At 40.3% G+C, this 26416-nt stretch overlaps 2 protein-coding genes across 4 annotated transcripts in view; one reads left to right on the plus strand and one right to left on the minus strand.

Moving 5' to 3' along the window:
* The window catches only part of LOC114872610 (glutamate receptor ionotropic, kainate 2), a 169457-nt gene extending 165528 nt beyond the window's left edge, over window positions 1–3929 (minus strand). Inside the window, exon 1 of the mRNA XM_046288465.1 lies at window positions 3580–3929. The gene's annotated coding sequence lies outside the window, so the exon portion shown is untranslated. The remainder of the gene's footprint in view (window positions 1–3579) is intronic.
* LOC114872611 (glutamate receptor ionotropic, kainate 2-like) overlaps window positions 1–26416 on the plus strand; it is a 78038-nt gene that overhangs the window by 14337 nt on the left and 37285 nt on the right. For 2 of the 3 annotated variants that reach the window (XM_029179975.2, XM_029179977.2), the window contains exon 3: window positions 9540–9644. The gene's annotated coding sequence lies outside the window, so the exon portion shown is untranslated. Of the gene's footprint in view, window positions 1–9539; window positions 9645–26053; window positions 26378–26416 lie in introns of those variants that run through there. The other variant, XM_029179973.2, reaches the window with a different exon arrangement.

Below are 26416 nucleotides of genomic sequence, written 5' to 3' on the forward strand. Positions count from 1 at the left end.
CGTTGCAATTATCGTTGCGCCACGAAGGCAGTTAATTAAGAGAAATTCAATTAAGCTCTTTCAGCGAGTACCAGGCTTTGCAAACGTAAAGGGCGGACACAGTCGGATTGTACGCACCAAGCCGATTTCCTAATCGTGGAAATTCACTTTGCCCTGTTCTCAACGACATTCTACTTTCTTTCCAATAAGCAACTCTAGAAACTACATATAATTCTTATAAATCTTGGTGGGCGCAATGCCGGAGGAACGCGCGCTCGCTACCGGTGCTTCGAGTCGAAACACTTTCCAGTAGATCCGGAGATCCTCCAAAGCTTTACGTAATTGAAACTGTCTGCTCGCGGGCCAGGTAACAACGCATCGTGAGATAATTTCCTCGACTGAGAGAGAGGATCATGGATCGTTGGAACTCGAGACGTAAAATCAATATGTTGCAGCAGCCGAATTATGGGATCGGATCCTGGTTAAACTACTCGTTCTACAGAACGGTTAATTATCGAGGGATTTACCTCTAAGACGCTTGTTTCTAGGATCGATACAGGTCTCACGAGTCCGGGAAACGAGTGATCTTAACATTGCAATTTTACTGTTTTCCCGAACCATTAGAACCACATTTATCTTTAATAATTTAATATTTCATTATTTTACTTTTGAAACACCTACACTTCTGTTTCCTGAGTTTTGCTAATTAGGTTCATAACGCTTTGTGATTTTTTTCAAACAACTCTCGACCACTAAAGTCTACAAACAGACACTTTTAACTAAAACAAACTCTTCACACATCCGCGTTATCTCTTTCAATTATAAAAACCCACAGAACGTTAAAAACAGGGAATGATTGATATCAGTCGGGAAAACATTCTCTAAAAGTTTTATTCTCAGAAAAAAAAACAATATCCGTGGGCGATATCGATGAAACAACGGTGGAAACGTCAGCTCGAACCTGAAATTGCCGGTCAGAGGCGATGAAATCGAGGGAGAGCCACAAATGGCTTGTTAATATCGCGGCTGACACGGAATAAATAGAGCGCGAGGAGATGGGGTGTCGGGTCTCCTCTTCAGTCACTCCATTCGGCCGGGGTTCGCTTCGCCTACGGGGTCCACTGAATTAAACCCCACAATGGAATACTAATTTCGTCCGCGTGTACCTGTAATTTCCGGGTTTGGCCAAGCTTTCCCTTTCTCCTCGTACACCAACGGTCCACTCGTTCTCGTTCGTCACGCGCCCCTAGCCATCGACACTTTTTCAGACCGTGACAAACCGGACAATTTCTATTGCGACTCGAAATTACTTTGGCCAGCCTCGATACCCGTCCGCCAACCGTTTCCCGTGAAAACTATGCGACACAATAGCGTGTGAAATTCATTAGAGTGACCACGTTCGGATCGTGCACATCTGTGCCATCGAAACTAGTTCTGTTCGCGGCTGATCAACGAGATTGAAAGTTGAGCACCATTTGATTTGAGATATGACGGGATTCTCCTCAATTTCGATTCAATGGAATTTCACGTTCGCACTATGAAGTACTTTGAATCAAAATTGCGAATCAAAATAGGTACGAGTAATCGATAGGAGTAATAATTAGTTAAAATTTGATAGAGTTTAACCCTTTGGGACATTCCAAATAAAAAGTCGTCCACTGTTGAAGTTTAACCCTTTCGCTATGGGGTAGAATTTAAATTTTATTTGTTAAAATGAAAGGCGACGGTTGTCTTTTTTTATCAGTAATATTAATTCTGGATGGTTTTATAAGCCCGTTAAAATATCAAAATTATTAGTCATTGACTTTGGACAGATGTGAATAATCGGTTGATATTTTCAAAGTATTAAGTCTGGAGTGGAAACTGATGTACGTTAAATTGAAAATAGATCTTGATACTTTTAAGTAATTTCCTATAGTCGGTCCCAGTATTATCGACAGGTGCATTCAAGTAAGTAATTACGAGCAACTAATCCGGTGAAGTTTTGAAATTTCATAATACCCTGCTTTCCGTTACCTGATGATATAAGACTCTTATACTTCCTCTTAATTAATATTCCTATCGATATTAACACGTTGAACGCTGCGGTGCCTATCACAGACTGACGACACAAATTTTAACTAACTGATTGACTGACATAATTAGGATTAACGTCATATCAATTTCTTAAGGTGTTTAATAGAACATTTGAATTGAAAAGAAAAACCATCATCGGAAAGTCATGAAATTTGATGGAGGAAAACACACTACCTCTCGGAATATTTTAATTGATCCAATTTTAAGAATTGCAGTTCTGTTGACATTCAAAACACGTAGACTGAAGTAGAAGTGTAAAGAACAGCAGTAGAGTGTTTTCGTACGAGGTACCTTGGTGTTCGATCTAGAGAATCTTGATAGTAGTCGCGAGGTGGTCGTTGAAGCGTGCGAGCGGATTTCCAAAGCGATTTTGCGCCCGGAAATGAAGGTGTACGAATGAGCAGGCAGAGGCACGACGGCAGTCGAGGCAATTCCGTGAAAGCTACGAGCATAGAAGCGATGGCACGGTGAAACGGCAGTTGTTTGAGTTCCAATTTGCGTTTAATAATTGCATTCGATTAATATTCATTGGAATGCAAAACGCTCCTGTAAAACGGTAAATCCAACATCGGCTGACGGTCCACGCGTACGTATATGCTTCCGCATCCATTTCGAGGAAGAAAATGGAAATTTTTTGTTCGTTCCCTCTCCGCGCACCCTGAAACGTACTTTTTTATCGTCCGCTTGGAAATCTCTGCTCGAGAATGGATAATATATCCTGATTCTTCCCGTTTCCGCTTACTTTTTACGCGAAGACTAATGGGTTTCGAGCATCGGGATACTCCACGTGATTTATTCATAGCAACGAATCGGGAAACCAACCGGGAAGACGTCGATTCACGGGGCAAAGATAAAACCACCCGGATTTCTTTCCACTTCTTTCGACAATTAACAAGGAAACATTATTTCTCGAGGAATTCGACCTGTCAGCGAAATCGAATGCCTGTATCAAAGATTCGATTAATAAAACTGTATCATTTATCATCCTTCGCCCGCTACCTTTTGCTCAATGGGGTATAAATGTTTGTCGTTGACAGCTTTTATTGACGGAGGATAAAAGCTGCAAGCTTTTGATAAAATACGTAAGAAGGCTCCGTATAGATGGTCCTTCTTTGGATTACAATAAACGACAACGTGCAAAGGAGTAATAAAAAGTTCCCCGACGTTCGCTCCGAGACCAAGTCAAACAGAAGAACAGTCGAACTGCAGCTGGCGTATAAATACTGCAACACCGAATACGATGACAACGCGGAAACTTCGTACGTTTCATGAAAATATACACTTCCGGCTGTTTCGAAAAAATCACGAGGAAATGAAACGAGATTCTGCGAATTCATAACCACGATGCACACGAAACAAGGATCTCTTCCGTGCATTTGTACGAATGCTCTTCAAACCTCGTGTCGTGTTTCCGATCAATGTTGTCAAAATAATATGAGAGAAAAAAATACACTTTTCATGGAAACCAACACACAAATGACATCGTGTCAGAGCGATAAAGATATTTTGAAAAATCCTCTCTACCTTTCTGGATCTCGTTGTCCCAGAACCACGGTACCCCAAGTACTCGGCGATCCTCCGTCGAGAATTACTCCTCTTGCTGGAAACTTTCTTGCTGAACAGTTCGAGAACTATCACCAGCCAACGGCTGCAACTTTCTTTCACACGATTATCCACCAGCGCGAGATTGTCTTCGTACTGTGTCGGTGGTAGGCGAATTATCCATTTGATCTTGTTTGCCGTTGGGAGACAGGAAGTGAGGTCACGCGTTACGGGTGCCGTGGAGGAGCGTGTAAACGCGATGACGACGCCTGGTCGCCGCGACACTATGCCAAACGAGAGCGGAAGGCAAACTGGACCGAGCGGCGGAGTCTGGCCTCGGCAGCTGCGTGTTCGCTTTAGTGCCGTTTTCGCCGGCAACGAGGACGTCCACGACGCCGACGCCGACGCCGACGCGGTTGGTAGCAACGATGGCGCGATGTAGAAAGCGTTGGTTAAAGCGCCCTCATCTCGTCCGATTCTGCAACCCAATGGGTTCCCTCCCGACCTGCTCTCCTCTCGGTTCATCCAGCTGCCTCTCCCTCTCCCTTCATCGTTCTTTCCCTCTTTCAGCCCTCTTCCAGTACCCTTCCCGTTCTCGCTCCCTCACGATCCTGTAAGCCGGCTCTTTCTCGCACCTCTGGAATCCCCACTACCATATCGATCCTACGGGAAAGCCTCTGTACGCTGCGTTCCATTTGCCTCGGCCGAGCGGAGGCTACGAATCGCTCTCTCGTACCGCTCCACTGTCGATCGGTGAAAAGAGTCGACCTGTCGGCATCCAAACGCTTTTCTTTCTGTCTCAATGGCTCCTGGACTCGTTCCCCAGTGACCGACCGCTCGTTCCTTGTGTTTCGAACACTGAATTTTAACTTTACACTCGAACTTTGCACCCTTACGGCTGGAATCGTGTTTGTAACAACTATTCGTGATGATAGAAGTAAAGAATCGTTATAATTTTTTGGGTTTAGGACGTGGTTGTTGTTTGATCGCTTTGTAGGGATTCTGTAAACATTGCAGTTTAGTTCTTCAGGGTTGACCTGATTCTGCTGCATTTGGCTCCAGTTCGCACTTAGGTATATATCTATCTTGTTGCCATGCTTTATTTTGGGGTAGCTGTTGAACTATCATGGTGTTTTGCTGGCATATTTTTAAAAATATCCCAAATAATATCGTGATGCGTTAACTGATATTGAATATCCAGTTACAAAGGGTTAATAATTATTCAGTTTCCTTTTGCAAATGTCATTCTAAAAAGATTCTCAAGGGATTTTCGCGACAGATCGATGAATCCAGAAGAAAATATGAAATTGAGATCGCATGGGGGCAAGAGTAGAAGTATCTCAGGGAGAATCGGCGCCGATAGAGGGAGAAAGAGGATAGGATGACATTAATTCCGAGTACGATCTAGTTTCAGTAATTCTCAGCTCCCGGTTGGCCACGAAACTACTCCGTCGATTCGACATCTGAATCTTAATCGAAGTTCGCCTCGAAACGTGTCCTCGTGACAAGCGGTGGACTCGTTTTCTCGCGGACGTTGCCCGGGATACTGTCTCTCGACGAAACTTCCCTGAAGAAACAGTGTAAACGAGTACCAGCCGGAAGTGAAGTCTGAACGTACATGGTACACGTATTTGCTTTCACGCCGCGTGAAAACGCGAACGGTACGCGTTTATCGTTTTAACTCTTTCGTGAACGAATTAATTCTTCGAGGATTTCCAGTTGATCTATCGATTGTTAGCGCATGTTATCACTTCGAAGGGGAGAAATTCATTTTTGCCAAAATCCTGATAAAGAACAATCTTGTAACTTGATTAGGGAATAATATTTTTTGAGAAGAGCAAAATACGTTGCTCGCGATGGCTCTTGGTCCGGATGAAAGGTTTTCGAGCAGAAATTCGAGTGCACCGAATGAATCGGTTCTGTGTGGAGTGGCGGCATGCGCTCGGAAATGGACGAAGGATTCGAAGCATTCCGCGTGGAAATGAGAAAAATAATCCGGCCGGATGAACGCAGACTACGAATCGGTCCGGCGTTGTGGGGCAAAACCGAAGGGAGGAAGTAGCCGAGGCCGAAACGCGATGCAGTTTGTGCACGCCTCTATTCTCTCGAGTGCCACGCATCATCGCGCGTGCAAGGAAAGAGGAAAAGTTATTTTCCAGGGAGATATCTCCTCTTGTATCAACCGCGATACACTCGACCTTACTCCTTTCCGGTTATTCGAAATTAATAGCTGTCGCGTTTATCATCGTTCAAAACACTCCTCTCGAGAGCCGCGTTCAACTCCTTGCGAAGTGTATCGCGCAATTGGAGGAAATATCAAGTCCCGTGGAAACCTGTGTCACATTTTACGCTGGCGAAAGAATAAAAATGGAAGACGAGACTGATTGGTTAGTTGTCAGAGATCGTCCAAGGGAGGATCGTTATGGGATCAATGGACAATGGATTTTTCCAATGAATTGTGGAAAAAATCGCGGAAATTGGAAGAGAATTGTTCGAAGTTTCCGGTAGATCGCACATCGTAAAGCGAAAATGAGAGGAAGAGATCCATTGAAGGAAAAGAATCTCCCGCGTAAAGTCGAGGATCTGTTTCCTCTGAAAGGGAATCGTATCCTTTGGTAAACAACGACCGACGAAATTCGACTGTTTCGTCAGATTTTCGGAAAAGGAGTCATAAGCTGAGAAAATTTCACACTTGGAAACTGCAAAAGACATTCGTACGTTTAATGATCTGCAACCGAGATAAAAATGAATTTTGATGGATCGTTTGCTCTGTCTATACGCGTAAAACATCTAGGATTTCTTACGTCACGTTCGATCATTAATCAAACCGGATGCACGCTCTAATTATTGCCCTTATATTAACTGACCCCTATTATCAATCGGTTTTTTCCGAACCCGGTGACGGGGTGAACGACCCTTGAAAGGGAAAAGGGACATCCTATCGAGGCCATTGAATTTTTCTTTTCAAAACAAACTTCGGAATCGTAAATCTAAAAATAAACAATGATCATTGTCTTTTTCAATGACTTTTGTCTTCCACGTGCTCGATGCTGTACTCCTTAAATTCGGAAAGCAACCCTTTCCGTTCGAGATTCGATTGCATCGTATCCAGGACGATGGATAAACCGAAAGTTCGACGAACGAATCCCGAAATTTCTGATACTTGGACCGCGATGTTCCCGGTGCAACCGATTTCGTGGCGATTCAATTCTACCAAAAGAAAGTTCGAAAAGTACGACCCATCGTCGTTGAGAGAACGATCGTTGAAGAGAGAGAGAGCGACGGGGTAAGATGGAAGAGGGTTAACGAAAGGAAGGTTGGATGGGGATTGGAGAAGGGTGGAAGTTTCGCGAGAGTGGAAAGTTCGATGATCGTGGCTGGAGAACTACGGTAAGATCGTCAAGAGCTTCGGCCTATTCTCGACAATTTGATTCCGGAAGAGACACTTCTACGTGGAGTACTCTGGTGTCGGGGTGATTGCACCGCGACGCCCTGGGAATCTGACGTCGATGCCTGGTGACTATTTAACGTCGAAAATTGATCGGATATGCGAACACTTCTGCGCGAGATCTCTCTCCTCGTACCGGTATATTTTACGGTAATGTTCGAATTTTTATCGACCGATCCGATGAAAGATTTAGATCAATTCAATTTCTATCCTGCGCTTTTCAATTCGATGATTCATTGAAACTCTAACGAGTCGTATTCTCCACGAGTATTCTTAACGATCACTCGATTTTAATTAGAGCCTTAAGCTACGTACTTTTATCGTTTTTATACGGATGCGTAGATTTTATAGCGATTCTACAAGGATTCTATCGGTTGTTGAAGTGGTACTTTGGAAATTAATGAATCCTGTCCTAATAACTTTTGGAACGCGATCGGTTTTCGAATTCAAAGTTAAAAAATGAACGAATGGTACGAAAGATATACTGGTTTGTCGTTATTCTACACGAGGATAAAAGACGGAAGGATAAGGAATCTTGTTATTTAACGGAGGATCGAGAGGACACGTTGACGGTTTCCGAAGCCACGATAAACACCGATGTTATCGTACGCGGCGAAGATTCCAGAGGAAAATTGTGTTGCGACAAAGTCCGCTAGCTGGTAACAGGCTGACCCTAAGGACACTCGTCTACCAACTCCCCTGAACTTTCGTTAGATCGAAGAACTTTGGTGGTCCTTTAGAATTTGCCCTAGCCCTGAGAATACGACCACTTGCTGCTCCACTGTGGCTTTCCTGGCCGAGAGAACTTTTGCTTTTCTGCCAACGGTCCCGTCTTATCTTCCGTTCACTGTCCTTCATTTATCTCGACTTTTCTCGCTGTGCTAACTCTCGGCAACCTAATCTTAATTATGCGACTTACGCCACGGATATAAAGTTGGGGTGTTCGCAGGGTTTGATGAAGTTTCATGTACCTAATATTCTGTGACAGGTGATAGAGGTGGGAAAATCGGAACATAACAATTTTTCCTAAAAAAAAATTACCAAGCTCGGTTATTTTATTTTACCAATATATACATTACCATCGTTAACGCATATATAAAATAAAAGAAGAGATGTTTAAAGCTACTAAACCCAAAAGAAATATTTTTCAATGGCTCAGAAGAGGAAGAAGCGTCGAGAAAGAGAGGTGTTACGTTACGTTAATGAGCAATTTCCTCTGGCTGGTTCACGGTGTTGTGTTTGATTAGAAAATTCCTGCAGTCGATTAACTGGCTCGTCTGTTGCAGCCTCATTAATAGTTAAAGCGAGGCGATTGGACCTGAGGCGCAGGCATCAAACGTAGTTTGAATTCTAGCCCCTTGTAACGGATTCGTTGAAGAGTTAGCGTACTTGCTGATGAACTTCGCCGGAAATCCTCGATTTTGAGTACATATACATACGACCAGACGGGGCTGTCTACCGCAGCCGGTATCTTTGATCTCGAGAAGGTGAATTCAAGATTCAGTGAGTGTACCTGGATCGTTAAAATCGTATATCGTGCGGTTTCATGAACGACGAAATAAAAATGAAAAATAACGTTCTATCGGTGGAGTTATTAAAATCTAAATTTCGATTACTCGTCTTCTTTGCCCCGAGCGATTCGTTTCCTCTATTTACATCGAACTTTTAACGATACATTGTCCGGGAAATGAGACGCGTTAACGAGCGTGAAGTTGAATATCGTGGAAAATGTAACTTCAGAGAAATATCCAGGAAAAATGGTATTCTCGTGAGGTGTATGAAAATAGCGAAGGAAAAGGAACAATTGGTCCGAGTAACGTTTCCCTTTTTGACGAAATCGCGATGTTCAGAAGAATACATCGTTAGACAAGAATCTCGTTCGCCATTGAAGAAATCGATTCGCAGGTTCGTTATCGAGGAAAAGGAACGCCTTGACGTGCATCACGAACGAGCCCCTTGCAATTTCGATGAAAACTTTTCAACAGTGTTCGCGCTAAATACGTCCCGAGCTCAATCACGCTAATTGAGGACTTCTTCGAGTATTCTACGAAGGAAAATCGACCGACAATCCTCCTCCTCCTCCTTTGCTTCGCTTTTCACGCGTCAAATTGTCAGGGCTGATTGCAAAAGACGCGACACAAGGCTGTCGGCGTGTCTAGCTAAGTGAAAATTAAAACTTCGTTAGAGAGCGTCGATTAAGTGTCGGATACCGTTGGAAAACTAGTGGTGCGAAATAGAACAACCTTGTATTAACCTGAGATAATTAAAGGTGTGTCCGGATTAAGTAATCGCTCTAATTAAGGGTATAATTAATCGATCTGAAAAAGTTGACAAGTTAACACGTTGACTGTCGTTAGGATCAAAGTCATTTATTCATCTTAGGTTAGCATACTGATATTGTATTTTATTTTTCTCGTGTTCTCTAATATTCCTACTTTTTCCATAGCTATTTCGTTCATCTTAAAGTCTGAACTTATCTCTACCATTCTTACAGGTTTCAGAACTTCAAGCAGTTCCGGAACCATCGAAAGTTTCGAGACTGAAAGAACTCCAGGACTTTCAAGGTTTCGAATGGTACACGGCTCGCCTGAAATTTCTTGTAAGTACGAAATACTTGCAAAATATACGAAGGATTTTTCCGGTTTTTTTATGAGGATAAATGGTTACAAGTTGAATTTAATTAACACGTTACCACAAGTAGAAACGACGGTTCTCTTTAATAAGAATTATTAAAGATTATATAGTTTAATTTTGCATTATCGCGGATCATGAAGAGAGCCTCAACTTTAATGTTACTTTGTATTTCATATTATTTTCATTTTCTAAATTTTACAGTATTCTTCCAATATATGAAACTCTTTCGTGTAAAAAAGATATTTCCACGAATTAATTATCTTTTTTGAAAAATGAATATTCCGAATCTGTGATAAAAGCGTGGAAGGATGGATATCTATCACCTTTCTAAAATCACGGATCTTGTTTTCTTCGATCGAACCCTCGAGGAACACGGTACGTTTGCGAAGGAGAAAGAAAATCGTTTCTCTCATCAGCCTCTAAATCTTCTTCACTGATTTCCCCGAACTGAAACAAACGATCCTGTAATTACGTTTCTTGTTCAAGCTTTCAACCGTGATGCAACAGTGGCTGCATTTAGCGCTAGAACTATCCTAAAAAGTCGTTTTACCGTTTCCATTTAATTTCTTCCTACGAAAGAATTCATTTAATTAATTCAGATTAAAATTCAGTTAACCTGTTCCTCGTTTCACTTCAACATCGTAGAAAAATTTTTGTCTACAGTTGAAAAGTATAAAATCCAAGGCACAAAGAGAAATGTGTTACGTTCCAACATTCCAGTATATCGAAGCAAATTTAACTGCAAAATTTCTCCAAGTTCTTCCATTCTGGTTCATTTTATTGCAAAGTTGGCCCGCGCTTTCGTGCGATGTCGTTTCAGACTGTCGCTTGCTTTATCTGCGCTTTCACTTGGACGACCACGAGAGGGTGCAAAACGTTTTAACAGTTTGAAGACAGTCGACTTTCTGTCGATACGAGCCGTTTAAGCGAGACGAAGTGATCGTACGCCTACGGGATTCGCTTAGTCGACGAGTATGTGTTTTATGATACGATAATTCGTGTATAAAAGATACGAGAATTATACTTTTCCAGGATAACGAAATTAACGACGTGGAGAAGAATAGTAATTTTGCAGATTTCAATGAATCTATAAAATTTATTAACACTTCTTCAGTTTATCAAAAATATTTTCCAATTAAATTTATAAGTTCAATTATAAAAAGCATCAAAGGGGAAAATGAAAGACGTTCGATATCATTAGTTGTAAACTGGTTTGATGAATATTTCTGTCTATCGGAGAAGACACGAGAATAAGGTACAATAATGTAGGATATATTTCGCGATATTGTTCCGCGGATGAATTCAGCGAATACAATCGCGGGCATTGATCGAGAAGCATTTTCCGTGTGTTCCTATGAAAAATATTCCTACTACTTTTCGTTGGAAGGATTTATGGCCGCAACGCGGTCTTCCGCCTCGTCTTCGCGCGGAAATGTTCGATAAGTATATTAAAGTTCCTGTTATTGCCTTATTTGCACGTATCGAAAGGCGAAGAAATTTACGACAGAGGTAGAGAACGATATATATATATTCCAATGGAGTTCGTAATAAAATCGAAGGATCGGTGCAACGTTTACAAAGACCTCAGACATAGGGGGGGACATTTCCCAAGGGAAAAACAAACGCTGCGCGGTATCGGCGAGAGTTTTCCGAAGAAAAACCGTGGCAAGTATTCCCTTGCTCTCAAAGAAGTCGGTTGAAACGTGCATCGTCGCAACAAACAGCGCCGGTGCACTTTTCGAAACGTAAGAAAACGCTGAGACGAGGCTGCAACTCGGACGATTGACGAAGAGGTTCGTATCCGGGAAAGAGGAAGAACTCGGTAAAGGATTCTATCGCGTTGAATCCAGTGTTCCAGCCTGCTCTTCTCTCGGCTGAATGTCGTTCGGTTTATCACGGTTCATAAATCTCGTCGAAGCGTGGAACCGATGGCGAGGATCGAGTGTCGAGCATTCCGCCTAACTCCATCGACGGCTAAAGGTCTCCAACTTCCAGCCGATTCTCAACGAGCTCGTCGTTGACGTGAATAACATTCGAAATGCGAACTCTCGCTCGCGACTTATCTCCGCGGCTGTAAATCCGCGTCGTTACGCGACCGATATCCGATGGACGAGATGGTGAAAATATGAAGGGGAAATGGAGGAATGAGTTCCATGCAATTTTTAAAAATGGGGTATATAGAGATGGTACACAAAAATAAGAAATATAAAGTAAATTAAAATTGGGGCTCTCTCTATTCTAAATTAACATGTTAACTGCTATGAGTAGCAAATTTCAAATTACCTATAACAAAAATTTATTGCATCATTTTTATTCGCATCCATACAAAGAATCACAATGTTTTCGATGTACCATCTATGTATCTTCGATAACGAGACCGTACTGCATGGTACGTTGCACGGTTCGATTACTAGAACTGCATCGCATCGGGGCTTTCTCTGTTAAATTTCCATCGTGATTCTGAATGGGAAACGTAGCGGGAAATATGGTGACACTATCGATGGAAGAAACGAGAATGGATTTTTGAATGGGATATCAGAGATCTGGGTGTATTTTGGATACGTCTCGCGGATAACGAGATCCGCTACACAATTTGGGCGCATGCTTGGTGCCCTTCAGATATTATGACGATCTAGCATAGAATTCTTTAATAAAATATAGGATATAGATAATCATTAGCGTAATTAGAATTTTTTTAAAAATTAGATCATCTGGCATAGGTGAAAGGTGTTACGTGTCAGGTGTTAATTCTAACATACCCTTTAAGAATATTTATTTTTATTTCTTACTTGCTCCAGTAACTTTTAGTAAAGCTAGACCCATTTTTATCCCTACCTAATTACCCAATGGTACCGTACATTAGAAATCTTGCATTTTTTCTATTTTCTCAAATCTGCTAGCTCGCAATCCAAACAAAGCGAATTAAAACAAGCTGACTACGCAGCAGCTGTAACAACGAAAATTTGTGCCTCTGTAAAAGAGGGAATGTGTATAAACGATGCGGAGGATCACAGTTGGCAGGGCAGATAAACGAAGTGCAAGCGGGTATCGCAACCGGTGATACTTTACGAGTTGGCGTATAGCGTTTTGTTAAAACGTAAGTCCCCCACTTAGAAGGATATAGGCTTCCCGTGTTTTCGTGGCAGCGCAACATTTATAACTTCCATAAATCGCAACGCGAGCAATCGTGCGAGGTGCAAAGGTTGACCAGCTGTTTCACACGGCGATAAAAATTTTACCTCGCCGTTAAGATTGTCGCTCTCTCGATGAGAACAGTTTTCCACGATAAAAAGCCGCTCTGCCGTTCAATCATGATAAATTTCGTAGCACCAGAGGGTAACCCATAGAATTATGGATCAATCGCTCTGCACTTAATAGCAAATTTACGTTTTCGTAAGAGATTCCAAAAATACCATATTAAATATTTGATATTCTTTTCTTTCAAACTAAGCGTTGTTTCTGTATTTCACAATAAATTAGCCAGGTCGAGGAGCAAACGGCAAACGGTGAACGGGTTTCTTTGAAGCTTAATAGAAAATCTTCGGACGAGCTGAGCTTTTCTCAGCAAAGATTCTTTTCCGCGCTTTAAAGAACCTAAAAGAAAAATATATTATTGCTCCGAAGAGATAAGCTTCGTCCCTTCAAAGGATCTACGTCTACAAAAGAATCCTCGCAGCCGAGTGGTAGACTCTTTAGTGTCCTGTAACCTTTATTAAAGAAAAAAAGAAAGAAATCGTTCTCGGGGCAACGGTGTTTCAAAGATATTAAAGCGTTTCGCGGACCAGTCGTCCCGTTTTGTTACGATATTTCTCTCCGTCGAAATGTTGATGAAACGTAGCCGCGTATAAAACTGTTAACGCAACGATGCTTCCGCGAATCACTATAGAATTTCCACGCGAAAGATCCGCCATTGTTCAGGGATCAGAGCCGCGATGAACGTAAATATACGCCCTGGCCACGAAGATTAACCGCGTTAGAACGATTTCCACGGTACACCCGCCACTCTGCAACTTGACTGACAATGAGTGTAACACAACCGTATCATTTGCACCTCGAAACTCGAGGCTGGACATACGTGACGCTTTAGGATAATGAAAACAAACACGACTCCTCCATTTTGGCTCGTTTCCATCACAGGAGCTGATGAGCGATGCAGTTTTTAACAAGAAATCTTAATAGAAACGTGCTTCAATGGTAATCCTACGATCTGAGGATTTTAATTTTAATTTTTTTTATTTTTTATACAAATCTTGCTCGATTGAATTTTAATCCTTAATCATGATCGACACCTTCATCTGAATTTTTGATATTTTTATATAAAATGAATTAACAAATTTGACTTGCATTTAAAAGGATTTCTACAGACAGTTGTCTTGGATCTTCTTTCTACTTCCTAGAGGCGAGGAATGTAATAAATCACGTCGGTGTCGGGTAATAAACTATCGCTGTTGTATTGCTTAGCGATTCCGATCCTGCGATTTCAGAAAGCAGGCAAATCGAGGAATTCGAATAATTCGTATCGAAATTAATAAGCCCTTGGCTGAGCACCGCCGTCGAAGGGTTAATTAAATTTATCCGTCTATGTGTCGATAACGAACAAATTACGTGATTTCATTGCTAGTCTGAGTAATTAACCTGCTGCAAATCTAATTACCGATCAAACCCGACAGGTTAATTCGATGTTGCAAGGAAACGTTAAATCAATTTGTGATTAATGTTAACGCGTAATTGGCGATTAAATTTTCAACATTGAATTTTGTATTCCGATCATTTATTTTATTGCGCAAACACTTGTTTGATCTCATGAAACTATACAACCCTCCAAATTCTTCCTATCATTGAATTATTACTTTGTTCAAGTCAAAACAATTCCCTGTCGTTATTTCAAGTTTTCAACAACAAACGTTCTTTCCGATACACTGTTGAAATTTGTCATTGTCAGCCATTACATCGGTGAGTCGTGCACTTTTCAACATCCATAAGACAAACTAGGCAAACAGGATGTACACGCAATCAGCAGGACATTTTAAAGAACGACCTGTTTTTAACGCCAAAGTACTTTTCCCCGTTTTTCAAATGCAGAAATATCATATTCGTTTCTCTGACACAGTAACTAATAGAATATATCAGTCAGCTAATTTTAACGTTAGATACGATTGAATTTATGCATTCGATAAAGTGTTCCAATGTTTCTGCTCCTTAACTTCAAGGAAGAGAAAATTTATCTCCGAATATCACGTTCGAATCGTACGCTTTTTAATCCTGGAAACATTTCCTCTCGTGACATAATGAAATCACTCTTGCTATCTCTATGGCTGATTCGCGCCACTTCCGAGGACGTGTTTCACGGCGAACAGGACTTACCGGAACGGAAGTCGTATTTTTGATCGCTTTCGTGCTCCACTTTCGTCGAATTTATTGCACCTTCCGCCGCTATCGCAGCCGCGTAACTTTGTCAAGATTGCACGAAGCTATCTAGTTCCACGATACACAAGCGTATCGCTAACAGCATGTGCATCATGTAAATCCAATTACACTATTAAATGGATTAAATCAGTCTCTCACGATTGATGTAACCAGAAGTCCTTCAAAGGAATGTTTCCGCAAGAATGAAATATTCTTTGAAGAAGAATCATAAATTCGAACTTCCATAAACTTCTCAACTTTGTAGAGTTACTTGTGTTTCACAAATTTTCAGTGCTCTCATCTGCAAATATTATTTTCAAACAATAGTTTCAAACAAGGTACCCTTTCACTTCGTATACTCCGCGGTTGCTCCTTATTTCAAAGGAACTTCTGTTTTCTCGTTGAACTTCCATTTACAACTTCTCGAACTTCGTCTCATTCTTCAGTTATTCCATTTACAGAAAAGTAGAAAAAATTTGTATACTCTTCGATGCGAAGTTGACTCGTAGAATCCTCTGAAACTTTCAGGAACATCGTTCTCGAAGGGTGTACATCAGATGGGTGGGTAAATGGTTCGTGGCAAACGATTGAACAAAGGATTCGTTGAGTGGCTTTAATATCAGTGTACCCATCTCGAGGTGATTGCAGTAAATTCGGATAGTTTAGTTGGCGAAGGTAGAAATTTATCGTTCGTACGTAGAGAAACTGGCTCCGCGGGAGGATACTACGTTGATAGATTCGAGAGTTCTTCCTTCTCGGCTCTGATCGTCGATTATTACGTTTCATATCCCGCCAAGCACTCGAAGATATTGGCTTTCAATTTACTGGCCAGGCTTCTTCGTTTTCGCGGCCGCGGTAATCCTTCCGCGGAACCGCATTCCTCGACTTCCGGCCGAGCGAAATAGACTGGAATCCTAGATGGAATTCGGGCAGATATTTTAAAGATAGACGCTGCCCTCTTCGAATCTGAACAAACGTTCAATGGATACTTCGGTTGCTGAGATTAATGGAAACCACGAAACTCCTTGCTCATTGGCTATTTTATGATACAGTACCTAATGGATAATTCTCAGATTCTAGAGCTTTGAAAGAGGATCTTTCGAAAAAGGGGAAATTATTCAGGGCTTTTAATGATTACGGCAAGGAATCACTATATTAGAAGTCTAATTACTATATTAGTATCTTCTAATTACTGAATTGTAAGATTCAGGAAAATATTACTCAATTTATGAATGACCAAGGATGTTGATCAGTCTTGGAAGTATATTGACATTCGTTGACAATGCTTTCAGCGGTAATCGCGGCACAACTGAGTGCAGCATTAATATTTGCGGGCAAACGAAACTTTGTTGAAGTATTTCAGCGATTTCGCCCGAAGCCGGATGGCACGCGGTCTTTTATTCGGCATCGTTGGAACCGTTGTGCAATAACTCGTTGCGCGGCCACTCGAAGGTTAAAAACGTTGAAAAATAATGGCAGTCTCGTCTAGCGTGCTTCAGATACGAGGGTAGCGAGCCGTGGCGTAGAAAAGCCGTGAACAGAACGAAAGGGAACAACGAATGTTACGAGCGAGTGCTGTTTCGATGTTGAAAGCTCTCGTTACTCACGTTTCCATTCAATTTCGGCTTTCTACGTCGGTTCGATGCCGTGCATATTTGCAAATTCCCTTCCGTTCGACGAATTTGTTCCTCGCGAGAGGGACATCGCCAGAGCGCGGACCGAAAAAAGGTCCCGATGTAACGCCGTTATCGGATAAGAAAGAAAGAGAATTTCTACTTGACTGCTAAAATTAACCACCACGTAGAATTTAATCTGCATGTCAAACTTCCGGCGAACTTGCAGAACCAACTTACTTTTACCTCGTCCATTGCCTTAGGAGACTTTCGTGGACTATGCGATAAAGAAGCCGCGTATGGCTCGTCTGAAAGTTTGTAATGTTTGCAGAGACACTTGGTCTACCTTCTCTCGTTAATGTTCCCTCGTGCTGGTGCAATTAATGCGGTAACGAAGTGTTAACTAGGAACAATTCGTGTTTGATAATGTAGGGATTTTTAGTTCCGGGTAATATTGACTTAACTTTTGGAGAGGAAATTTGATGGCCAAAATTTTTATAGTACATCAAATTCTAGTGTAATATCAGAGCTCGTTGCTATGAGGTAACTTAATATTTGAAATTAAAGTTCCATGTAGCAATGAAAAATAAATATCGCAGCAATCATTTGAAAAAAAAAAAAACAATAAAAGGGATAGGGGAAGTGGAAGAAGTGTACAGTCATCGATCTTAAATTCGACACTTATATAAAGACAAACTGTAGAAGAGTGTAGGGTGTAAAGATAAATCGCCAGAGCTTGTCCGCGAGGAACACATATTTCAAAAGGTGCAATTTACTTCCAGCTGTAATCTTTCAGTTCGTAACACTTTATTCAGGTAGCGGGAACCAAGCAGAAACGTCGTAATTTATTTCGAGCAAATAAAACAGCGAACCGGAACATTGTTCTGTTGTAGAGTTTAAAAAAGGAACGCAAAGTTGTATGATTGAGGATCCTTTAAAATTTGTTCCACGTCGTTCAACCTTCTTTCTATCTTTGTAACTTTCGAACGGATTCGTAAAAAGCTCCGTTAACGGGAAACGTCACCTTTAGCTGTTTTTTCAAAGAATCCATTCTGATTCGGATAAAGGAACGTTTGGTGAATTTAAAAGATCATCTGCGAGAATTTCAATTGTTCGCGAAATATCGGGGCTCGATTTTATGCACGTCGACGAGCTCGTAACGAGAATAACGCGAGTTTAATTCGAAAATGGAGCAGCTCGGTTTTATCTGTTTCCATCCTTTCTCTTGCGCGAGGAAACTTACACAGTTCATGATAACGTATAATCGTATCAAGTGTTACGAGCTCGTGCCATGCTAGGTATCATCCTTCATTCTCAGTTTTCGTAATTTAACCCTTTCACTAGAAACGTCTGCGATGGAAAATGCTCCCTACGTTTCTGTAGTAAATTGTCCAACTTAATACAGTGTCGCGTAACTTCTAATAAAATTAGAAAAATTGACGTTCTTCGTAGGAAATAAAATACCTACGTGGTTTCGTTTCTGAAAAAATAATGGTATTCTTTTATTCGAGTTTATAAACACTGCTAATGAAATTTACGAGGAATTGAATGTCCAGGAGAGGAAAAACAAAGTGTTTACTTTCCAAGGATTCTTGATTAATTAAAAAGAAATATTATCCGTATTGTTTACGTAATTTTAATCTCCTGCTTCATGTTTCACTTCATTTCGTATTCATTTAAAACCTGTTCAGATCCATGGTTTTGTGAAACTGTGTAAATTGTTCACTAAATTTTGTTTCTCTCGTTTGGAACGTTGTTCGATGCCGTAATGAAATTGGCTAATTCCGCCACAATTGCCGACATCATTTCAAAACGAAGCGTTTCCTAGACGAGTCATTGAACGGAAAAATAAACTCGATCGTCTTCTGATCAGCCACGGTTCGACACCTTCGCTCGACAGCATCGACGCCTATAAATCCAGCGTATTCGTTTGAGCGAGAAGTCGAAAATGGAACGATTTTCCGTTCCGTCGTCGAATCCACGGTAAATTCGTTTCATCCGGGACAGATATAACGATGGGGACGAGTGATGGTACACACGGTAGAAGATTGTGTCTATTTTTAAACGAGATACAACCAAATAAAAAAAAAGAAATACTGACAACGTACGTATAATAAACACCAAAAAATAATGGTAACGTGACGTTAGAAAAAAAAAAGGGAAATACAATATTTTTTTGAATCCGCGGTACAAAACGAGAAAAATATTTCTATTTTCACTTTCAACTTTTTTTCCATTTTTTTCTATCTATCTTCCTTCAATGGTCAAAGCCGTTCTCGATATTTAATTGACGTGTACAAACTGTAACAGTGTACTGGCTATTAAAATTTTCACGGTGCTAGAAAGCATCGACGGTTAGAGGTTTTCATAGATTCAAACGGAAAACTTTATGGCATCGATATCGTTTTTCATATTTCTTTCGCTGACTCGTTTTTTTTAATTATTTTTCATTTAGTTATCGCAAAAACTGCACGCAGCTGAATTGCAAAGCACAATGGAACACCGTCGGTTGCTTCACGTTTTTACCCCTCGGTTCTCGGTTCAATTGAATTTTTATAGAAAAATATGTTTGGAAATTAAGAGGATACGAGGTAAAAAAAGGATCGCATAATAGAGCTATACGAATTATGGAAACTTTAGTAAAATTTCATTTATACGAGGTCGGTTGTAAAAGTTCGCCGTTAGAAGGACAGTTAAGGGTTCTTGAAAATGAATATAAAAGTTAATTGCTGGGAGCTTTTAATTAAACGGCACTGAATTACGTAAATAGTCAATGGAATGGAATTCGATAAACACCGTTCCCCTGTAATTAACTAATAAATTTACGTGCCGGTAAACATAGACATGGAGTTCGTAGAACAGGAGACGTTCAGTTGCGACTGCAAACGCGTACATTAATTGCTTCATGGTTTAATTCGCTTTACATAATTATTCCAGCAATAAAATATCGACGCAATTGTTGCCGGTGCAATAATACGGTTTCCATTGAGCGATCATTAACGAACGAACGGCAAACCGTTCATGCCTGCTACCTCTGTCTCCCATAAATTACAAATTCTAAAAGTACTATTACATTCGGTTTCAATTTATTTCATTTATAATTTGTACAATTTTTTATTTATATCACAATTTAACCCGCGATAGAAAATATAATACTGATACAATGCTGAAATTAGTATTGCAGGGTTTCAATAGGAAAACGTTTAAATTGAAATAACAAGTTTCGTTTTTATACAAAGGGGCTTTGATTTCCATTTATTTTTTCCCCAAATTTTTACTGCCTGAAAACTACCAATTCAACCACATTCAGTTGCAATCAAACGTTTTATTCTTTGTGCTCAAAAATTGTTTACCATATAGAAATAACAATTTGGGGCTTTGAATTGTTGCATCTAAATCAAATGGTGAGTGAGGGTGGTCTGTTTGAGTACAAAGGAGTAAAATATGTAAAAAATTTTTATGGAGAGGAATAAAATAAAGATCCTGTCGTGAAATAACGTTAACTTGTAAATTACGTCAAATTGGAATAATTCAAGCTTCGGAGAAAAATGTTCGTCTACCAGCTTTTCAAAAATACTTCAAATTTTTCCCTCGCTCGATATCCCACAGCTGCGACTAATTTCTGGAATATTAATTTCTCCGGTGTCGGTAGATTTATCGAGGGAAAGAGGGAAGATAGATCAGCGCAACACTCATTTCCATCCAATTGATTATTCAGTCGAGTGGTCAATTCATGCACAGGAATATTTGACTCAGCTATGAACGAGTAAATAACGGGGTAGCCATGTTTCATAAATAATCATTCTTCCTCGTCTCGTCTATAGGTAATGCTCGAAAAGCCTTCTCGCCTAAAATTCTCACCGCGATCTTCCTAAAAATCGTCTGATTGTTTCAAGTCCAATTCACTGGATGGTTCTCCTTCATTTCCAGGGATATTCGCCCCACCCCTCGCAATTTTTCCGAAGAAATTACACCATTAACATGTAATCTTTCCAACAAGACAGCTCGCGGGACGCTTTAGACGCGGCGCGATTCGCTCCGCGTAAAATTTCTCGCTCGTTCGCGCAGAGAGCGGGGAAAACGGTTTTCAAGCGGGACGCGCGTGCGATGCGATTAAAAGACGACGAAAAGAGCGGGAGGAGAAAAGAAACGATCGCTATTAAAAGTCGCGAAAGCGCGAAGCGTGAGTCAATCTTTTCCTGCCAGACTTTTGCCCGGCGACACGGAAAAATTTCGCTGCTCTTTCGCTTAAGTCGCGTCAGGCACGTACATCCGAAGCTACGACTATTAAAGAACAAAAGGGAAACGGGGTTGGGTGAAAAAGAGAGAACACTCGGAAATATGGCGAGGAGGATAGAGAACGACACGAGGGGCAGAGAGACATTGGGAAAATGAAGAAACTGGGAAAAGAAAGTCATTGTTAGAGGGAGGAAAATGAAAGAAACACGAGGACAGAGAAGGATAAGAAATAAATATTAAATGGAACTGCAAGGAGAAGAGGCAAGGGTGAAAAGTTGATAGGGATGGGGAGGGATGAAGCTTGGATGATAATGTAAAATGTACCAAAAAGTAGACTTGTAAGTAGAACGACAAAAAATAGTGGTAAAGGGGTAAAAAGGTACGAGGTGGTTAGTAGGAAAAAATCTGTAGAAACCCTTGTACTTTGTACTTTAACTTCTGCTTTCTACATAGCGTTATAGGTGTTCTTCTTGAAAGATTTAATGATGTAAAAAAAATGGTTAAACATTGAAGAATCTTTAGAATTTCTTAAATTTTCTATGGATTTCTCTTACACATAATAAGGGAAAATTGAAGGGAAAACATTTGCGTAACTGTGGGAAACACAGAGATGGTAGTAAAATAGAAGTACGAGGTAGTCACGAACAGAGAAAGAGAAGCCATAAAGCCTGGCCACGGGAATTTCATATTCCCCTTCTTCGACTCGTTTCTACAGAATAGAGGGATGGTTAGGGGCGAAAGTGAGGATCTTAAACTCGAAAGTTTACCCGCTCAAGTGGTTAGCCCTTACCTAGAATTTACAAGTCCTTAAATCGTGCCTCGTCGGGAAGTGTTATTCGGGGGTCTTAATTCCTGAAGAATACCGACTTTCGTTTTTTACGTCAATGATTGCCCATTTCATATGGGGTAAAATTCATAGTATGAACATTTAACTGTATTCTATGAAAAAATCAGAAAATTTCTTTTTAAATTAAAGTTATTTAAAATACTTCTTTTATACATATTAATGGATATGTCAAATGCGAGTTTCACAGTGAAAGGGTTAAAGAGTAGAATCATTGATCGATCGGAACGTATGGTAGAAAAGAACAAGCGTGGGACGATGATTGATAGTCAAAAATGCGGACGTGCTTGCACGTGGTAAAGCCATTAGGGCAAGCACTTTAACAGGCATGCCTGTTCTACGACAAAATAAAAAGGACAGGTTCGGCCATCAATAAGACGTTAGGTTCAATATGCGAGCATTTTTCGCTAGACGTTCGAAATTATTTCGCGAAAAAGAGGGATGTAACCAAGTAGCGGATCAAACTCTCTTGAAGCAGAATTTCTACCATGATGTGTTGAAATCGGTAGAACGATTTTGAAAAATGATAAGTGTACGTGCATTCGTTTGAAAATGCTTCTTTGTAGAGTCGATATGAATTCATTACCAAGAAATTATTCATTACCAATTGGAGTAAATTTCTCGGTGTAGTAGAAACGACCAATGAATTAGTACTTCCGCGAACATGGCCGGTTCATCGATTAAATTTGTAACTGGGCGTTTGAAAGCTTCGCTATTAATCTTGTTTACGAGACTGCTGGTATGGTAATCGAATACGCCATTTCTGTGTTTCCTTTTGTTGGACTAGTTCTCTTTTCCAACCAATATTCCAAAGAATAGCTACTTCATTGATAGTGTTTGCTTTCTCAAAGCACTGATTTCAATATCTTTGGGTGCAAGTAAGGAAAAAGTATTTATATTTTGGTATTTGGGGGTTGAAGCAGGAAAGAGCTGGCAGACTTGGGTCAATTTTTAATTAATTATCTACAATTGTTATAATTAGAAAGTTCCCATCACTGGTACCCCACCAAAATTTCATTTTATTATTCTAAAGAAATATAATTTCAGCCAAGCTCCTTAATTTTCTCTGTCAAGTAAAATTGTAATTAAAGAATTTTTAAAAATTCAACTACAATTCTTAAAATCATATTTTAAATTAACCAATTGTTCCAACTAAAGTAAAATAAAATTGCGATTCTTAATGAATTAAACATCAGTTGTTTCTGTGTTTGAATTTAAACAGCATGCAGCTTGTCTTGAATACTTAAGTACATGTTATTATAATAAATTCTGTTTTACTTGGCCGAAACTTCAGCAATAGATAAGGGGTGAAGCGTAGGAAGTTTGAAGCAAACGCTTGCTACAACGAGATAGAACATTTTCAGAAACAACGTGTGTTATCTCGACATAGGTTTCTACCATGTAAAATTTAGCAATAAATAATGAAAAATATCTGACGATGTTAAGGAGACAAAATACGATTTTATTCGAAGAAAAATTTCATTCACATGCTATTCGTACGCCTCTTCCATCTTTGCTTATCTTTTCTACCTTTCTTTGCGAAAATTTATAGCTTATCTCAGTCGCAAAATTCGTTCTATATTATAATTTACTAGTATTACAGTAGGTGTACAGAACATGTGGATTCGAGACACGAAAGCGATGAAAACAGTTACAAGAAACACACGTTCTTTAAATTTCTTTTTGAGCTACAGCTACGTTCCAGTAGTTTTCTCTATATAGCAGGATACTTATGAAAAATGACTGCTATCTTGGTTTTCTTTTATCCTCTGTAAAGAGACTTTCTTTCACCAGATTACGTTTCGAACACGAACCGCCCCACGAAATTTATAAATTTAAACCTACAATAGAGGTAATCCTTGTATAACACTACGATTAGGTTGCTGAGAAATTCTGTTATACGAAAACAGGAAATAATACAAAAAGAAAGCTGAATTACAAAATTTATTTCAATATGCAACACTTTAAAATTAAATCCTGACAAATCTAGGTTCATTGTAATTTACAATTGAAATAAACATGAACATGCCTCGCGAAGCTCTGAAAATTTGAATAAATTGTAATAGAAACTTTCCATTCCCGTTTCGGCACACCGAACAAGTTTACTCGAATAAAATACATCCATTTATCCAATGATCGCGCGCGGACTTGAAAATTCCCATCGCGTGCCATGTTGTATGGGGTTTCCTTCAAATCTCTAACCGTGTTAGTGGAAAATCGTGTTGTAAGAATGCCGTATTATAGAGAGCTTTTCCCAAATCTCAAACGATGTTAAAGCGAAACCATGTTTGTATCGACAAATTCTTGCCCGTTGATATTAGATCAGGCAATTTATTTGCGCGAAACAGGGCGCCAAAAATCCCGTGGCGATGGCTTTTTGATGTCGCTAAATGCGAAACAGTTAATTGGCAATCGGATTAACGTGGCGTGGAATTCAATATTCATACGCGTGTACAACTTTGTTCGTTTTCCATGCGACGGTTATTAAACAATTTATTTTTACGCAGTTCGACTTCTGCCTTGTTTAATTGCCTCCCAGTTCTTTTTTATTTTTTATTTTATTCCTCTCCGTACGAAATCGAGGACGACGCATCGTGGAAACTTCTCACGCAATTTTCCTCGAGCTCGAAGAACAGCGGGAAAAGTTTGGTGAAAAAAATTTTCAGCTCGTCCGGTTACGTAGTGGAACGGCCTTTAATTTTCCAGCGACGGTGCTCAAAATTGCTATCCAAGTTTTACAATTCAACGAACCTCCTTTTTGGCCGATTTGAATCATGGCGAAACAATCGGAAAGTTAGTAACTATCAGAACCGAGGTGAAATTACGTTGGTAGGGAAAGTTTCGAAGGGGACGGGGAAAAAGGATGTTCCAGTCGCAAATTGAACGATACGACCGCGCGACTACGCGGCGCGGATCACGCGTGATTACGTTTAAGAGATTCATGAGCGAACGTTACGGCTGAGCGACAATATTGCCCGACAAAGTTCGGGGGATTAGCTCGTGGACGGTGAGCATCAAATTGAAAAGTTTCGCTTAATTTCTTGTAAGGCATCGTGAAATTATTTGACGAGTCTTTGGGACGTTATTCTGTTAATACTCTCCTACAGCAAATTGTTTAGTAACTCTTGTTTATTACAACCAGGGACATTTATTTCATAACAAACTTCGTTAAATTAAGATGAACTTTAATTTAATCCTGAAATCTCTCACTGTTCACAATTGAACGAGACGAAATAATGCATACAAAGACATTTAATGATCCCTTTCACAGGAAGTTATTTTCACGAAGTAGTTTCATGTAATTTCCTACACAAAATAATTAACATTGTTGCTACGGTTGAGCGTCTTTGAGAATGTTCCCTCCTCTTAACAGCTATTATAAAAGTTTCTGCTTAAAACCCAACAGGCAGCCGGCAAACCTTTGTCGCGCGCAATTCAGCGGTCTTCTGTCCTCCGCAGCTCGGAGGACTTGAATTTTCCAGAGTCGCTTTTAAAAAAATGTAATCCTCATTAAATTACATCCCTGCAAAGGTTCACGCGGCCCTATTAAAGGGCCGGGGTTGCTTTAACTTTGACATGGACGCGGTAACAGAACCAGCTGGCTCGCTCGATTGCAGAAAAGTTGGACTTGCAATTAGTTAGAAGCGTAAAACGCACGTTTTTAATTTGTAATTAGTCAGTTAACGCACGTAGACAAGGAAGCAATGAAATTATAGTGAGCTCTTAAATTTATTACTCGAGTTTCATCTGAATTTTACCCACGATTTTCCGCAAATACACTTGTTGAACTTCCCTCGTCCGTAGCAGACTGGACTGTTTTTATTCGTAAATGTTTCACCGATTATTTCAAGAGGTGTTTGATGAAAATAATCATTTCCACGTCTAAGATGGACCACCCGGAACCGGCTTCCAATTAATTCTCGTTGCTCTCTTCCCATTTCCTTCGTTTCCAGCTCGCATAAACGCCCGATTCCGAGCGGGGTAATTTATAATTCAATGACTTCATAATTTCTCGCTCAACAACTGAAAGCACTTTCGACAGCATAATAGTTTCATAATTGGAAGCCGACCGGCCCAGAATTTTTAATCGAGTTCCAAGATCCGACCTGCAATTCGAAGCTTTTTGGGATACGATTCAGTCGATGATCCAAGAAAAACTGGAAAATAAAACAGCGTAGTCGCGACAGTTTTTCGTCGAGGAGGATTGCACGCCAAGCGGAGCGTATTTAGGCTAGTCCGTGCTAAATTTAAATCAGTTCGTGTCGGGGCCACCGAATGAGAAGCTTCACGAGACGTTTCCATCGATTCTCGACGCGCTCAGAGGTGTCTCAGTATTCGAGAAAATTCTCAGGGTCACGGTGGAAAAGCGTCGAGTTTTCTGCTTCATTAGTGAGTGAATTAAACGTGGCCGAAAATGGCGGGGTAAATGGTGCGCGTGATCGTCCCTCCAAGTCATTCGCAAAAAGCTGGAATCTTCTGTTGGTTCTGAGGACATTGGAATTTGTCAACGCGATACGTGACGCCACCTTGTGGAACGATTAGAATGTTTTGACGTAAAGAAGAGGAAGTGTAACGAAAATACGAGCTTTTATAAAGGTACTTTAATATTTTGTATTCTGAATATTTTATTGAATG

Source organism: Osmia bicornis, chromosome 13 (assembly GCF_907164935.1).
Source record: "Osmia bicornis bicornis chromosome 13, iOsmBic2.1, whole genome shotgun sequence".
In the NCBI taxonomy this organism is placed as follows: domain Eukaryota; kingdom Metazoa; phylum Arthropoda; class Insecta; order Hymenoptera; family Megachilidae; genus Osmia; species Osmia bicornis.